Below are 16,532 nucleotides of genomic sequence, written 5' to 3' on the forward strand. Positions count from 1 at the left end.
CTTACCCAAAAGCAACTAGCTGATTTAGTTGTTGCAGAGGATTTTGAGAGCTTAAAGTCGTCACCTTTTACTTTTTCACTTGCTGCTGGAGATTTCAAGAAGACTTTTAAAACACATCAGCAGACTTTGTGGGACACTTTTCCCAGACTTCAACACTCAAGTAACATTTATTCCAAAAACAGAGTCCTTTTTAGGTGAAGTCACCAGAAGAAAGGAAGTGCTTGGTCTTGAGCATCTTGCTAGATGTCCCCCTTGGTCTTCATGTGGAATGGAAGGAGGTCATGACATCAGGAAGACCACCACCAGTTGCTGCAGGAGGGAGGTATGCCTCAGAGTTATGCTGAGATGACACAAGTTTGTGTGTGTAGCAGGTTTTATTCAGTGCTTTGAAATGTCTGTTCCATGCTTACAGCTCCAGCTTACAGCAACTTTTGCAGTTTTGTTTACTTTTCACCAAGTCCACATCCAGGCTTAACTAATCATGCACAGTGAGTAAAGACTCTCAGTCAAACACAGAATAATTGAACACAAGAAGAGGGACATGGAGGAACAGGAAGGTAAGGTGGACTCCTTTTCCATTGTGGATATCCCTCCTCAACCTCCAAGACCTCTAGTGCCATGTCTTAGAACCTGTGCACCGTTTCACTTGGTCACTCAGCCATCCTGAAATAGGCCACTGCACTTCAGCCTTCACACTCCATATCTTTAGTCTTCCAGGAAGGGAAGGGGTGAGTGGAGGTTACATAAACTGCTCCATGAAAATTGTATCTAATTGAGTGCTAAACCTTGGGTGTCTGACTTAACACAAGGCAAACTCAAATTATGGTTTTAAGCAATTGGAACCAAAACTGCACACTAAAACTAGACCTTCAAACAAATATATCTTCCTTGCACATCACCTGTTTTCACCTTTTCATCAAAATGAGTTATAAATGAAATGTTTGATAATTGATCAAAAAATCCAACTATCGAGTATCTGACTATGTCAGTGAACTACAGCAGGGCCTCATCCAGGTGTGGATAGATAAGATCTGCTGCAAACACACACTACAGAGAATAGCTTGTACAATGAGGCTTGCTCCTCAAAATTGAACCTCAGACATATTCAATGATATTCTCACCTGGCAGTCTGCAAATAAGCATTCTTTACATCTATGATTGCTGGGTGTCTTGTGTTCAATGAAAGCAGTGCCTTTCCACAGAGCTCCACACCCCTGCTCCGCCTCCACTGACTGTACATGTGCTAGAAATTGTGCCAAGCCAGGCAGCTCCTGTAATGGTGGATATGACAAAGCTAATAACTGGGCCTTCAAAAGACCCACCTCAAAAGGAGGGAAACAGAAGATGATTATATATTCAGGTCTGCTGCAGATATCTTCAGAGGTAAAGTGGCATCATTCACCCCTTGAATCAATCTGACTTTTACTTTTATGGCAGCTAACTCACATTGTTCAATACTGACTTGCATGATAGCGTTATTTTGGCATCTAGCAATGCCGATCTAAACTGGGTACTTATTTCTGTTGCATGTGCAGCTGAGCTGCCACAAGGCGAGGCTTGGTTATAAACTGTTAAGCTGATTTATAGTAAGACAAGTGTACAGAATGACAATAATGACCAATTTTACTTATTTCCATCTGTAAATCCTGTCTGTGTAATAATATAAAAATAATGAGCCTATGTTACCTGACTTCACAGGGTCATCTTGCTAAACTTCAAAGTTAATTTTCTAACTCTCCTCCACTGTTTTTAATCCTGCTCATATCTTTTTGTTGGCCGACTAGACATGCCACACATTGACAGGAATTTTGCCAGCCTTGTGAAGGCAGCTATGGAGGTTGAAGGAAAGGGGCTCGTGGGCATGTGGAAATTTAGAATGCGGTGTGTGTTAGGTCAGCTTCCCAACATGTTCCTAGCACCAGGTAAATTTCCCAGGGGCAGGCTGTGAGGGGTATTGTCCACCCAACCTTGCGAGGCAGGCAGCCAATTAAGAGAGTCAAGATCATAATTAACAGCCATTTTCAGAGGATGGCAAGCTCCCAGCCAACACCCACACTGCCCCCTAGCTACGTTAGGAACTCAGCAGTGCATTGGAGGTGGTTTCACTTCAGGAGCACTAAGCTGAAAAACAATTGAGGCCTTCTAATCATTTGCTAGCTGTATTTCTTAATTCTCATGCATTCCCAGAAGGCATGCCATTGTAGCCAGCTTATGGAGATTCATGTCTCCACTAATTGCTGCAATAGCAGCTGCTCTCTTCCTTTTGAAGGCACCTGCACTAGGCCATTGCTATTCCTGCTAATGACCCCTCAGCAGCATCCACACTGCAAAGGCAGCTGGCACCCATATCCATAGGTCACATGTTGAATGCATCTCCCAACTCTGGAATCCAGCCGCCATCCCGAATCTATCATCCTCCTGGAGGCAGCCTGTTAATTGGCCACTTTAAGATCACGCCAGGGAGCAAATGTCAGACACCAGCAAGATTGGAACTAGGAAACTGTCCCGATGCCTCCTGAGTTTTCCAAGTAAAGAAGATTTCAGCCATTGTTTCCATGACTGAGACTCCAGTATCAGCTTTTAGTCAACCATCCCAAAGAGGTGAGTTCACCAGCTTAATCACCAATAACTCCTGCTGAGTTCAAATGAGAAAAAAGAGTAGTCACAGCAGCAATGGGTGTGAACTATTCCAGAAAAGTCAAACTATCTTTCACATTTCGAGGGTTCGGACAACCATCTGAAAATCTATGCCTTTCCAGCCCTGTTTTGCTGTGACTTTTAACGTTTTAGCAAGTGTAAAAAAAAAAACGACATATCGAAGCTTTTAGTCTTGCACTCATCAGGACATTTCAAGAATACCAGTAAGGGGAAAACAATAATTTACACTATGAGAAGAGTGCTGATTGGTAGAGGCCACTTGCCAACCAATCAGCACTCTTCTCATACAGTATAAATTGTTTACCTCTTATATTGGTATTCTTGCTAAGTGTCTTGAGTGCAAGACAAAAAGCTTGAACATCTCTTCTCAGCAATACTCAAGTTCTGTACTACCAAACAGCTTTGAGAATTAAGCTACATATGTTAAAAATACTAGTGTTATAAACTAAACGTAATGTCAAGGTGTTCCCAAGACAGCAAGATCTGAAATCTCAAAATATGATAATGACCTTCAACTGGCATATACATACTTCAGCCACTGTAGAGGTCTGTTAAAAAACTGGTATTCAAAAAATACACACCATGTCAGAAAAAGGGCAGTGCTGGACAACTTCAAGGCATCACAAGCAAAACAATTGTATAGGGAATAAATATTTGATAGCATGTCAACAAGTATTAGGTGAAGAGGAGCTTTTGTTTGTGGCTTGGACAATAGCTTATGTCAGAGGGAAAAAGGGATTAAATGAAATATCACGAGGGATTGACAATATTGGATTGGGTGTGTTCATCCTCTGTCTAAACAGATGGCTTAATGTGTTGGGAACCATGAAGTACTAATTGAATGTTTCACCTCTGGTGGTCTCCATAAACTCTTGTTACAAATGTGTGCAAGCTCTTCTATAGCCATTTCTTGTATACTTATGGTGGTCTTATGATTGAAATTTGTTCTGTTCATCAATAGCTCTGCACATAGGACAACACACCGATGCAAAAGGCCTTTACAGGACTACCTATCAGCATACCCCGACTGGGCTACGCACATGGAAGTGTTGCTTTTGGATCTCTCAGGTCTGATTAATTATAATCCTACATCTGCTGTGACTGTGCTGGAGCATGGTAGTAATTCTGCTTCAAGCTGAAGCTAAGGGGTGATCTATTTGAGGTGTACAAAATTATGAGGGGCATAGATACGGTAGGCAGGAAAGACTCGTTTTCCCCTAGGTGAGAGGTGAGGGGTAAATTACCAGGGGCATAGATTTAAGGTGACTGGTAGAAGGATTAGAGGGAACATAAGGAAACACTTTTTCACCCAGAGGGCAGTGGGCATCTGGAATTCACTGCCTAAGTTGATGGCTGAGGCTGAAATGCTCAACTCATTTAAAAAGGTACCTGGATCTGCATCAGAAGAGCTGTAACCTGTAAGGCTATGGACCAGGTGCTGAAAAGTGGGATTAAGATGAGCGGCTAGTTTCTTTTTTGTCTTTTTGGCTGGTGCAGACACGACAGGCTGAATGGCCTCTTTCTGCACCGTAACTGTTCTCTGGTTCGATACGGCACAACTCTATTGTAGTCAGCAGTGTCTTTATACTTCACGACATGTTGGGTATTTGTTTTCAAAAGGCAACACTGCACCAATATACTCCTGGTGCAAAATTCAATTGACCATTGTGCTGTTCATAATTACCATGCTATCACTTTTTGAGAAACTTCACACGCAACTGGAAACTGTCTTGCAAAATAAAATGAGCAACACTTCAGCAATGCCAACTTCGACTTTACACCAACACCTTTGGAGAAATTAGAAGCCTTTTCCCACCTTCTTAGTCAGCAATTTCCTTTTGTCTTTAATTTTCGCACTTTCTGAATGTTTGGGCACTGTTCTAAAGGCAGTAGTCAGCCTAAATTCACTCCTAAAAAATAGGCACTTGGCAACTTTAACAGCTTACATCCAAGCCCTATCAGGAGTACACAGACAGTTTCCTCAGTACTCCTACTGTGATCCTGGCTGGAATCACAGCCACCTTCAGACAGTCCAGATTTGGAAACAGTCTTCAGCACTGTTTGGCTCATTATCACACTACATGGTGTACAGCAAGTCCCTGTTTTAAGTTTCCCTTTTTAAGTGATTCCACTTTAATGTTAATCAGTTAATGGAGCCGATATTCACACTTGGCCTCAGGGCTTTAGTTTTAATGTTTCACACCAGGTCTGACATAGGAGCCATTTTGGAGCAGCCTCTCCCAGTCACTGATCCTCTCTCTCACCGACCCTCCAGCGTGTGGCTCACCTCTGCAATCCAAAGCTGCTCTTCCTGCCTCTTGCCGCAGGCCTCGTTCACAACGAGAATTCGGGAGAAGGTAGTGGCAAGTAGAGGTGGGAGTGGAAGGTTTGACGAGCACAATCGGTGGTGAGTGGAAGAGTCAGTGAGCAGAAGGATCAGTGAGCAGGATGTGGGGTAAATGGGAGGTTCAGCGAGCACAATCGGCGGGGAGCAATTGAGGCTAGAGGGTCGGCAGGTTGACGATGCAGCAAGTCATAGTTAGTATATTTCTTTTATATTTTAAAATTAGTTTTACTTTACAAGTTATTTTATTTACAAAAAAGTAATGTAAGTTACACGGTACAATATTTTAATATTTTTTTCTGATGCAAGAGGTCCTATAGAATTTCACTCCAGTTTTTACATTGGTTGTAATGGGAAAATCTGCTTCGTTTAATGTTGTTTAAATTCAAGTTGCACTTTTCAGGAACACAACAACAATGTTAAGCAAGGACTTACTGTATCTAATTACTGAGTCACGGAAGAAGTCAATGAGTTATTTTAGAAACAGGAGTTATTAACAACAGTAAGAAAGGGTCCAGTACAAGAACAGCCAACTTTTGGCACAGCCTTAAAAAAACAAAGCGACAATCTTTGTAAGAAATGATTAAGTGTCAAGCCTTACTGGAAACAAGAATAAACATTATTTCAGAGATTTAACTGTTTAGCTTCAGACATTACTTTGTACATGACCAAATTTTGTGCTTTACAGGTTATACAAAGAACTGAAGAGAACTGAATCTGAAAGTAAATCTGAAACAAGATGGTCGAACAGGTACAGCAAACACTAGAACAGCTTGTCAAAAGCTATGTTTTAACTGTGGTGAGCCAAAGCATTATAAAGCTAAATGTGCATGATCACGAGGCGAGCATACTATGAGCAGGACAATAATACACATTACATTCAGTTTTCCTGAGCCAATAACAATAAGCTGAGTGAGCACAAAGAAAGAGATGCCGTCCAAACTAGGGGACACTGCCTGTGTGTGTAGCGTACTGGTTATGTCATTCAAACCACATGGCTGGATGAATCACTGATGGATCCACAAGAAGTTCAAACAAATTTTTAAAAAAAAGATTCTTTTGACAAATGACCAATGACCGTCAATATTGGCCAGGAAGATATGGATTTGATCCCTGATCTCTAGGCAGCCACAATGCAGTAGTGGTGTGAAAATTTCTGAGTCCTGGCCTAGCAAGGGTTGTTGAAAGACATCACTTAGGATTCTTGCTCCTGCAACAAAAGCAGTAACTGCTAGAAAGTCTGCATGCGAGCTTTGCTCGAGGATGGACTGACCTCGACAATACTTTAGCCATTCAATTATCATCATTCAGGCTCACTTCTGAAGGATGACCACTGGGGCAAGGTATCAAAGGTGATGGAGCACACAAAGCTGTACCCCATTGTAAGTTCGCAACCTCAGATGAGGGAAGACAACTGGAAGCAAAACAAACAAATGCACACACTAGAATAGGGGTATATAGAGAAACAAACTTACTATTGATACAATTTATATTAATGGAGTTGTCTGTGCTGTTACAGGAATAATGCCAGGTACAGGTGCTGAGGGTTGGTCTTGAACTGGGCAGTCAGGATTTTGGATGGTCTGTTGACTTGTTCCTTTTCATGATCCCACATAATTTAAAGGACTTCAGCAACAGCAACTTAATTAGCAAACTTTATCCCATAGACCCAAGTGTTATATGGAACTAGGCACAGGTAAGGAAAAGCATTGGCAAGGTGATTCTTTCTCCACATACGCTGTCATTATTGATATTCCTGCCAACCAGAATACAACAAACCCATACAGGTACAGAGTATCATTTATCCATAAATCCGAAAACTGAACACATCCAAAAACCACATTTCTTTTTAAACATCATCAATGAGAAGTCTCTGACCAGAGCCGACGTGAACCTCACCAACCACACCCAACCTTTAGCACAGGAATTCTAGTTGTCTGCACTATTCACCTCGCAAACTCTCTCCTACAAGCAGGATCGCAGATGGCACCATGGGCGGAAACTTACAGATACCCTGTATTCATTATATTCAGGGGTACATTTACTTTTCTAGCCATTTTATTTACTTTAGACTACAGCTAACCTAGGCTTCAGCCATTGTAATGCAAGTAGGCCTAGGCCTATATGCGGTATCCGAAAATCTGAAATACAATCACCCTCAAGGGTTTCGGATAAAGGATACTCGACCTGTATTTGGAATTAACTTCTAAAATGGCACAATCAAAACTCAATGCTGAAATTATTATAGAGTTTTTTTTTTGAACGTGTATTATTGTTTTGATATCTTTACTACCAAGATAAAAACTGGAAATACAAACAACATAAGGCAACAGTTCAATGATGCAGAAGGTGATGCTAAAAACTATATCTGGTCTTTGTTAAAAGGGCAATGGAGTAATTACTTAGCCTGCATCAGACAGGCAGTGAATGATCCAGCATAAAGTAGGAATTAAAGGCAACTGAGCAGATGAGAGATTAAATCACAAGCATCTGTAAAGCTATACATAGAAGAAACAACTTCCAAATGACAGGGCTGTTGAACTGTACTTGCACTAATAAACAAAGGCTTTTCAAAAATTTCTACCCGCTCTTCTGAATTTTTGCTTTTGTAAGAGCACTATACAGATCAGGCCTCATCAAGCCTTGAGGTAGAATACGAGAGAACAAGGCATTATGTGCACACACACTCCATCTGCTTCAATGCTCAGGAAATTCAACTAACAAGAGGGCAAGCCTGGAGAGATTATTACAGCTCCAAGATCAACAATCAATATATATCTGGATTTAACTGATCTCCACTGAAAAGGGCTCATTTGATTAATTTGAAATAAATCCAGGTTCAATGCCGTACCACTGAAAGCACAAATACAATGGAATTTCAATTAATTATTCACCATAATGAAGGTGACATCCTGCTTTTTAGTAGATGAAGGAAATTGGTAGTTAATCAAGAGTCCCATGTTGCACTGTTGATTGATTACTGCTTCAATATTTAAAATGCTCTGCCTCTTCTCATCCGCCTGCTTCCATCCTCTCCATTGGTTCTGCTGGCAGCAATTAACTGTCATGAGAAGAGCTGAACTGCTCACTTACAATATCCAATCACAGCAGTCCACAACTCCAGCCACCAGAACTGCCACAGATTTGGGCGAGCTGACCAAAAACACTACCCTACCTACAGAGACCCTTGGTTACAGAGGAGGATGCTTGCCTGAGTCAGAAGGTTGTGGATTCAAATGGTGCTCCATGACCCAAGTGCCAAAATCTAAGCTGATGCTCCCAGTGCAATACTGAGGGAGTGCTGCACTGTTGGAGGTGCTGTCCTTTAAATGAGAGGTTATACCTAGGCCCCATCTGCCCTTTTTGGTGGATGTAAATGATTCCATGGCACTAATGTTGAAAAAGAGGAGAAGGGGAGTTATCCTTGGTGTACTAGCCATCAGTTATCAAACAACAATTATAAAACCAATTATCTAGTCATTATCACACTGCTGTTTGTGGGTGTTGACCGTGCACAAATTGGCTTCCGTGTTTCCTATATTACAACAGTGATGACTCTTCAAAAAAAAAAAAGCACTGCTTGAAAAGTACTTTGAGACATCTGGCTGTCATGAAAGGCGCTATATAGTCACTTGCAGCGTTTTATCAGCAGCCTGAACAGTTTTGATCTCAGCAGAGCTATAGACTTAAATTAATACAAAGCCTTCCTGTTTAAATGCACTTCAATGCCAGTGAAAATCAGGAACATTCACTGGTCTGAGCTATTCACTCCACCTAAGGCTCCATTTCTGTTGCTGCTCTGTATTCCTAAAGGCAGCAGAGTCAGAGCGAAAATCACTTCCTCAATTGGGTGGTCTTATTTACTTTGCATGCTGCTGTAATTGTCAAGGTTGATGTTGGTGACAACACCAAGTTCAGTGCAGCACAAAGGTCAAATCATTTTCCTATTATACTTTCAGCAGCACACTACAAGGAGCTCCACACCAGGGCCAGGGAAGATTACTTGCACTCTCTATACGTGTATAGAACAGGAACTCAAGTGGCTCCTTAACAGAATTATCCACTACACTAGCACTGCATGCTAATGCGGTATGTTAATAGGAATAATGTTAAAGTAACAACCTAACATTTCTTTGGACAAGAAAGTCTGTATCTACAAGGTGCATCATGTACATAATTGGGAGAACCTCAAGAGTTTTAGCACTGAAATAGTACTCAAGCTACTGATTTCACACTAGTATCTGCAGAGTGCAATGTAAAGCTCCCAGAGCAGAGTTGCATTTCTGACTGTGCCTCCACCACCAAAAAATTCTGTCTGAGTGCCTATACACATGCAGTCTGCCCAGGCAGAGAATGTTCAATACTAGGAGAAAACTGAGCAGCTCTTAGAATATTGAAAAGATTCCAAACAAAGCATTGGAAGCTCCCCTCCGTTAAATGTGGCCTTCTATCAGGTTGAAGTTATGGTGCTGCTGATGAGATGACTGTTTGAAATGGTCGAACATCACTTGAATTCATTGTACTCAGCAGTCAACCAGCACTGAGCTCCCAAATTATATTGTCACTTTTAAATCGATGCTCATCCAAGGCCATTTTACATCAACGCAAAAGTGACAATATAACTGCATGCTAGTGACATGGAGAACTTACCATCAGCCTATTTTTAAGAACATTTCATTTTATCAGACAATAATTATATTCTTACACAATTACACAAGGATTTTCTACTCAAGCTCCACGCCTGAAACAAAGGTCCTGAAGCACTTTTTAACAAAAAAGTTTTTTTTAAAAAATTTATTACAAAAGCAGCTTCATAAATCATAATATTGCAGAACATCAGACTTGATAACTAACTTATACAGAGGAGCGTTGGAGTTGCATTTAAGGTTTGTCAATGTTCAAACCTTAAATGCAACTCCAGAACTGTTTCCCGAAGTTACTTCAGCATTGGTCATAATTAAAGCAGAAAAGGAAATTTCTAACCAGAAGGTGAATAGATATGATGGCCTGCTGTTAGCCATGTCATGTGATTTAATCAGAAGAAACCATTGTTGTAAAGTATTTGATCCTTTTGATGTTAAGGACACTCCAGACAGTGAACATGACCATTATAGGCCAGTTATATAATACATTCTGCATCAACTACAATAAAGGCAAAATACTGCAGATGCTGGAAATCTGAAACTAAAACAAAAAACGCTGGAAAAACTCAGGTCTGACAGCATCTGTGGAGAGAAAGACAGTTAACGTTTCGAGTCCGTGTGACTCTTCTTCAGAGCTCTGAAGAGTCACACTGACTTGAAACGTTAACTCTGTCTTTCTCTCCACAGGTACTGTGAGACCTGCTGAGTTTTTCCAGCATTTTGTGTTTTTGTTTCTGCATCAACTAAAGTTAGCTTTGGCTTTGCATTGATGCAAAGCCATTGTGTCTGGCGACATTAAGTCGCCAGATTTGGCAAATAAGTTTTGGCGAACCTTCATAAAACACTGGTTTCGGCCACCAAACAGTTGTGTATCCAATTCTGGGCACGGCACTTTAGGAATGATGTGAAGGCTTTAGAGAGGGTGCAGAAAAGATTTACAAGAATGATTCCAGGTATGAGGAGCTTAAGTTACATACATAGGTGGGAGAAGCTGGGATTGTTCACCTTAAGAGAAGAAGAAGGAGGAGATTTCATAGCATTGTCTAAATTCCTCAATTTTGACAGTAGATTGAAATTGTTTCCATTGACAGAAGAGTCAAGAAAAAAAAAAGGGCACAGATTTAAAGTGACTAAAGGCAACATGAAGAAAAACTTTTAGATGCATCAAGTGGTTACAATCTGGGATGCACTGCCCGAGAGTGTGGCAGAGAATTTGGTCTTTCAAAAAGGAACTGGATAAGCACCTGAAGGGAAAATATAATTGCAGGGCAACGGGAGAAGGGACGAAGAGTGGGACAAGCTAAATTGCTCTTATAGAAAATCGGCATGGGCTTGATGGGCTAAATGGCCTCCTTCTGTGTTGTAACCATTTTATAATACTATAAGGCCATTTTAAGGAGGTTGCCTTACAACACTTCAGCTTTGTGCAGGCTGCAATATAGCCCCAAGGGGAAAATAACTCAATGGCGAGAAAATTGGGAATCTGGCACAATGGGCTGTGTCAGACACTACTCATTAGCAGCAGAGACTTGTTCTGGGGATTTCAACCTAACCTGCTCATCAGGAAGCTACCTGGACATGGAGCATCACTGGTTCCACATCCCATTTGATTTCACACTTCACTGTTATTTCAGAGGTTAGTGGCAAAAAAGTTAAATATCAATATCCAAGTTGTATATCCAGGCCAAAGCTTGCGGTACAACAGGATGAATACCTTATGGGTTGCTTGCAAATTTCCTATGGGGTCAGTGTTTGGTGATATCCTCCAGGGTCTGATTAAGAAGCTCCTCTAAAGGTCAATGGAAAGCACTATTGGACAGGTATAAAACAAGTGCTCTACCCAATGCCAAGGGCTTCCCACCCAACAAATTAAGCTAAAATTACCCCCCCACCCCACCTCCCCTCCAATTTCAGGGCTTATAATTGTGACTGATGAAAAGCAAACTTTCAAAAACTTCACACACAGCTCATTTCTGCCTGGTTACAGAGGGGCACATACCTGAGGACTATCTGCTCTGCATCGATATAGACAGGGTCTGGGCTTAGCTCTAGTGGCAGTAGTTCAACCACCATTAATACTTCTGAAACAAAACAGGTTTAAGAGCACATCGGAATGCTAACTCCTGAAAGTCCAATCTAAGCTGAAAGGTGTCTGGGACAGAAGTGTGAAATTGTGAGGAAACTTTTTTTCCCCTCACTGGTCCAGCACTTTTTCCCCCTGAAAACAGGGTAGTTTCACTGGCAAAGTTTTCCTCTTCCTGTGCCTAGGCTTTAAGGATCACCAGGAATCAGTACAGAGGGGTAAACTAGTCCTCCCCCGACAATTTCCCTCTATGCAATGCATCCAGGCAATCTAAATATCAAGTGTAGGAACTGGAAAAACTACCCAAGTGACTCAATATTCTGCAGTGTAAATGAGCTGTGTGAAACATGCCAATTAATTCTGTTGGCCATCAACATGTTAGGCATTATTTAAGTTTATTACACAAACTGTGTAATTACACAAATAAATATTAGTATAAACGTTACTGTTCTGGACCTCCCAAAATAGTACTTGGACAATCTTGGGTAATTTCCTGAAACCAGCCTCAATGTATTGACAATGAGGTACCAGCCTGACAGGAACTTGCAATCAGCTGGGACAGAATTAAATGGAAAATAGTGTGCAGCTGTCAACCTTAAAATATTGCAGCTATTATTTAAAAGGAGCTGCTTGATTGTCAAGATGAAAACTGGTAGTGACTATCCAACAACTCCGGCTGTCAGTCAGAGAAGATTGTTCTGTGGGAAGAAAGATGTCTGGTCATGGTAAAACCGGAGGCAAAGGGCGTGCCAAGGTCAAGACTCGCTCCCCCAGAGCTGGTCCCCAGTTCCCCGTCGGCCAAATCCACCGGCTGCTGCGCAAGGGTCGCTATGCCGAGCATGTTGGGGCCGGAGCCCCCGTCTACCTGGCATCCGTCCTCGAGTACCTGACGACCAAGATCCTCGAGCTGGCCGGCAACACAGCCCAGGACAACAAGACAACCCGCATCATCCCCCGCCACCAGCAGCTTCACCATCTGCAACAACGAGGAGCTCAACAAGCTGCTGGGATGGGTCACCATAGCTCAGGGTGGGGTCCTGCCCACCTACAGGTTCGGCTGCTGCCCAAGAAACCCGGCCACCCCAGCAAGGTTTACTCCTAAAGGGGCGAGATTGGAAAACGAACAGAATAACTATATTTTTAGATGCTGCTCATAAAAAGGAAGATATACAGACAAGGACTGGACTGTTTAGGAATCCTGTGCACCCTGGACACTGGCAATATACACCTACACAGCTACTCAGGCTGGGCACAGGACTGGTCACTGGGGGCTGGGCAAAGGATGCCATGCATGTTAGCAGATGCTTCATGGTGTAGCTGCAGTTGAGGAATAACAATGTGACTAGTGGATTCCTCCAGTTACCACCAGACCTTGTAAAATGTTAGGCACACTCATTGGAGAATGTGCTTGGCAAGATGTAACGGTGGTTGTGGAGGAGTCCAATAGTACGTGTATGCAGCCTCATATGAAACTTAGAATTAGAATTTACCATGAAGCATGTTGCAACTCCAGGAACACCTGTAACAGAGCCTCTTGTGGCAAAAGCCCTAAGTTCAGTGGATAAGATCTCACAGAGTTAGGAGTAATATATTAGCTTGGATTGAGTATTGGCTAACCAACAGAAAGCAGAGAGTCGGGATAAACAGGTCTTTTTCCTGGATGGCAAGCTGCAACTAGTCGGGTGCCACAGGGTTCGGTCCTTGGGCCCCAACTATTTACAATCTACATTAATGACTTGGATTCAGGGATAGAAGGTACTATAGCTAAATTTGCAGATGACACCAAAATAGGTGGGAAAGTAAGTTGTAATGAAGAAATAAGAAATTTACAAATGGATATGGACAGGTTAGGTGAATGGACCAAAATTTGGCAGATGGAGTTTAATGTGGGTAAGTGTGAGGTTATCCATTTTGGTCAGAAGAATAAAAAGGCAACTTATTATTTAAATGGAGAGAAACTTCAGAATGCTTCAGTGCAGAGGGATCTGGGTGTCCTCGTGCATGAATCGCTGAAAGCTCGTATACAGGTACAGCAGGTAATAAGGAAGGCAAATGGAATTTTGGCATTTATTGCTAAAGGAATAGAGTATAAAAATAGGAAAGTGTTGTTGCAACTGTACAAGGCATTGGTGAGACCGCACCTGGAGTACTGTGCAGAGTTTTGGTCCTCTTACTTGAGGAAGGATGTAGTTGCACTGAAGGCAGTTCAGAGGAGGTTCACTAGACTGATTCCAGAGATGCGGGTCTTATCTTATGAGGAGAGATTGAGCAGTTTAGGCCTATACTCGCTAGTGTTTAGAAGGATGAGAGGAGATCTAATTGAGGTATATAAATGCTAAAAGGGATAGACAAAGTGGACGTGGAGCGGATGTTTCCCCTTGTGGAGCATTCTAGAATGAGAGGCCATAGTTTTAGGCTAAGGGGTGGTAGATTTAAATCAGAGATGAGGAGGAATTACTTTTCTCAAAGGGTCGTGAATCTGTGGAATTCACTACCTTAGAGTGCAGTGGATGCTGGGACGCTGAATAAATTGGAGGAGATAGACAGATTTTTAATTAGTAATGGGTTGAAAGGTTAGGGGGAAGAGGACGGGAAATTGGAGTTGAGGCCGAAATGAGTTCAGCCATGATCGTAATGAATGGCGGGGCAGGCTCGAGGGGCTGAATTACTTACTCCTGGTTCTTAGGTTCTAACTCTCTCTCTCAGGAATATAATACTGCTGCTATAAAGGGCTTGCACATGTCGCTTTGGATCAATCATAGCACTGCCCCTCAAGTCAGATGGCTGCGTGTTCATGTCTCATTATATAATCCTAGATGACAATTTAGTGCAACACCAAGGCAGTGCTGTACTATCAGAGGTGCCATATTTCGTAGAAGATATTAAACGTAGGCCCTGTCTGTCCCCTTGGGGCATGGATCCCATGACACTTAGTGAAAAACTGGGGTGCTGTCCCAGTGCAGAGTACAAAAATTACTATAGTGACTACACTTCAAAAGTACTTTGTTGGTGGTAGAGCCCTTTGGGGTGTACTGAAGTTGTGAAAGGTGCTATATCAATGCAAAATATAAAGCAATGTCACCAAAGGCAAGGGGGTGTGGGGAAGAACACCAACAACATACATCTTTCAGTTTTAGGAAACAACATTTGGTCATACTTTAAATTCAGCTGCACCCAAACAGTTTCCTTCTGACAATGTAGAATAAGGTATTAGTTGATTATTGCATCTGAGTTAGTGCTAAGGCCATTGGTGAAGATGTACTGGCCATATTAGACACATGGAGAGGATAGTCAATGCACTGGATGGGTGGTATTTTGCCATGAAAGCCTGCTGTATTACTCTTGCTACTTGTAAAAGTATTTCCACAGAGCCATCTTGCCACTGATCCTCAGTCTCACTTTGCCCTTAACAATTGGTGGTGCCTTCCCTGCTTCTGTTTGTTCTACTTTTGGCTTTCTGGGCGGGGACTACTACAGTCTTGGAGATCCGACAGATTTCTATTACGACATGCCTCTTGATCAGCCCAGGCATGTGAAGTGAAGTAAAAGCAAAAAACTGCAGATGCTGGACATCTAAAACAAAAACAAAAATACCTGGAAAAACTCAGCAGGTCTGGCAACATCTGTGGAAAGGAGCACAGTTAACGTTTCGAGTCCGCATGACTCTTCAACAGAACTGTTTTCTGTGAATTCAGTTCTGTTGAAGAGTCATGCAGACTCGAAACGTTAACTGTGCTCCTTTCCACAGATGCTGCCAGACCTGCTGAGTTTTTCCAGGTATTTTTGTTTATGTGAAGTGAAGTGTTGTTTAAGATACCTCTAGTGGTCAGTAACAATCCCGGTTTCAATAGCAGCCTCATCATATGTTCACTTATTGCAAACTGTGGCTGATGCAATGGGTCTGACAATGGGGTATTCAAATTCAAATAGATCCAAGAGAGATCGACTGCTGTTTGACTATAAAGCCTAAGCAATGAGGAGCATCACAAGAACAAACTGCACCCATTAACATCTTCGCCCAGACTAGATGGAAAGGAGTCACTCCAAAATCCTGATATTTAAAATTACCCCATTTCCAGGGTTTCAGAATGATTCACGACAAAACCAAATGGTTGGGGGAACGAGAGGAGTTCTGCCCCATCACTGGAATTTCTGGACTCCAATGTTTTATTAAAGTTCAGAACAACTTGCTTAAAAAATGTAATGGATTGGATGCTTATGTTAATCAATGACAAAAGGCTTCTCCTCCTGGAGTGTAAGAACATTACCATTTTAGGACTAAAGTTTGGCACTGTAAGGAGTACTGGAAATTGTCACCAAGGTGGAAAACTCATCAGATTACATTTACTTCTGTAGTACAAATATAGAGAAAAAGATTTACGATCAGCAGCATGGGATGGAGTATCTCCAAATATAATTCTGTGAACACTTGTGGGACCTGTTACATTCTGGTTAAATAATTTTCAAATAGTGTTAAGTCTCATGCTAGAAAACTGTGATCTTTGTACCAAGGAATTGGTATTGGTAGCATGTCAAGCAACTTGCAGTTTAATCGGCAGGTGTATATGAAAGCTGCAAATAACAAAGATCTGGGTTAAAATAGTAGCTACAATCTGTTTCAGTCACGAAGAAAGCTGTATAAAGTTTTGAAATAGTCATGACATTCACTATCTAACCTTGTGTATTAAAAATAGGATATGAAATGGCAAGTTCAAAATTTGGGACTTCAGCATGATTGGGTCTATTTATTAGCAATTATAAAAGTTGTGTGGGAGCAGATTCACCATGATTAAAGTTTGTTAGC

The 16,532-nt window shown here is 41.8% G+C and overlaps 1 protein-coding gene across 5 annotated transcripts in view; it reads right to left on the reverse strand.

Annotated features, from left to right (window-relative positions):
* The window catches only part of LOC144680656 (testis development-related protein), a 96,289-nt gene that overhangs the window by 12,316 nt on the left and 67,441 nt on the right, over positions 1-16,532 (reverse strand). The window lies entirely within an intron of this gene.

Source organism: Cetorhinus maximus, chromosome 5, assembly GCF_964194155.1.
Source record: "Cetorhinus maximus chromosome 5, sCetMax3.hap1.1, whole genome shotgun sequence".
NCBI classification, from domain to species: Eukaryota; Metazoa; Chordata; class Chondrichthyes; order Lamniformes; family Cetorhinidae; genus Cetorhinus; species Cetorhinus maximus.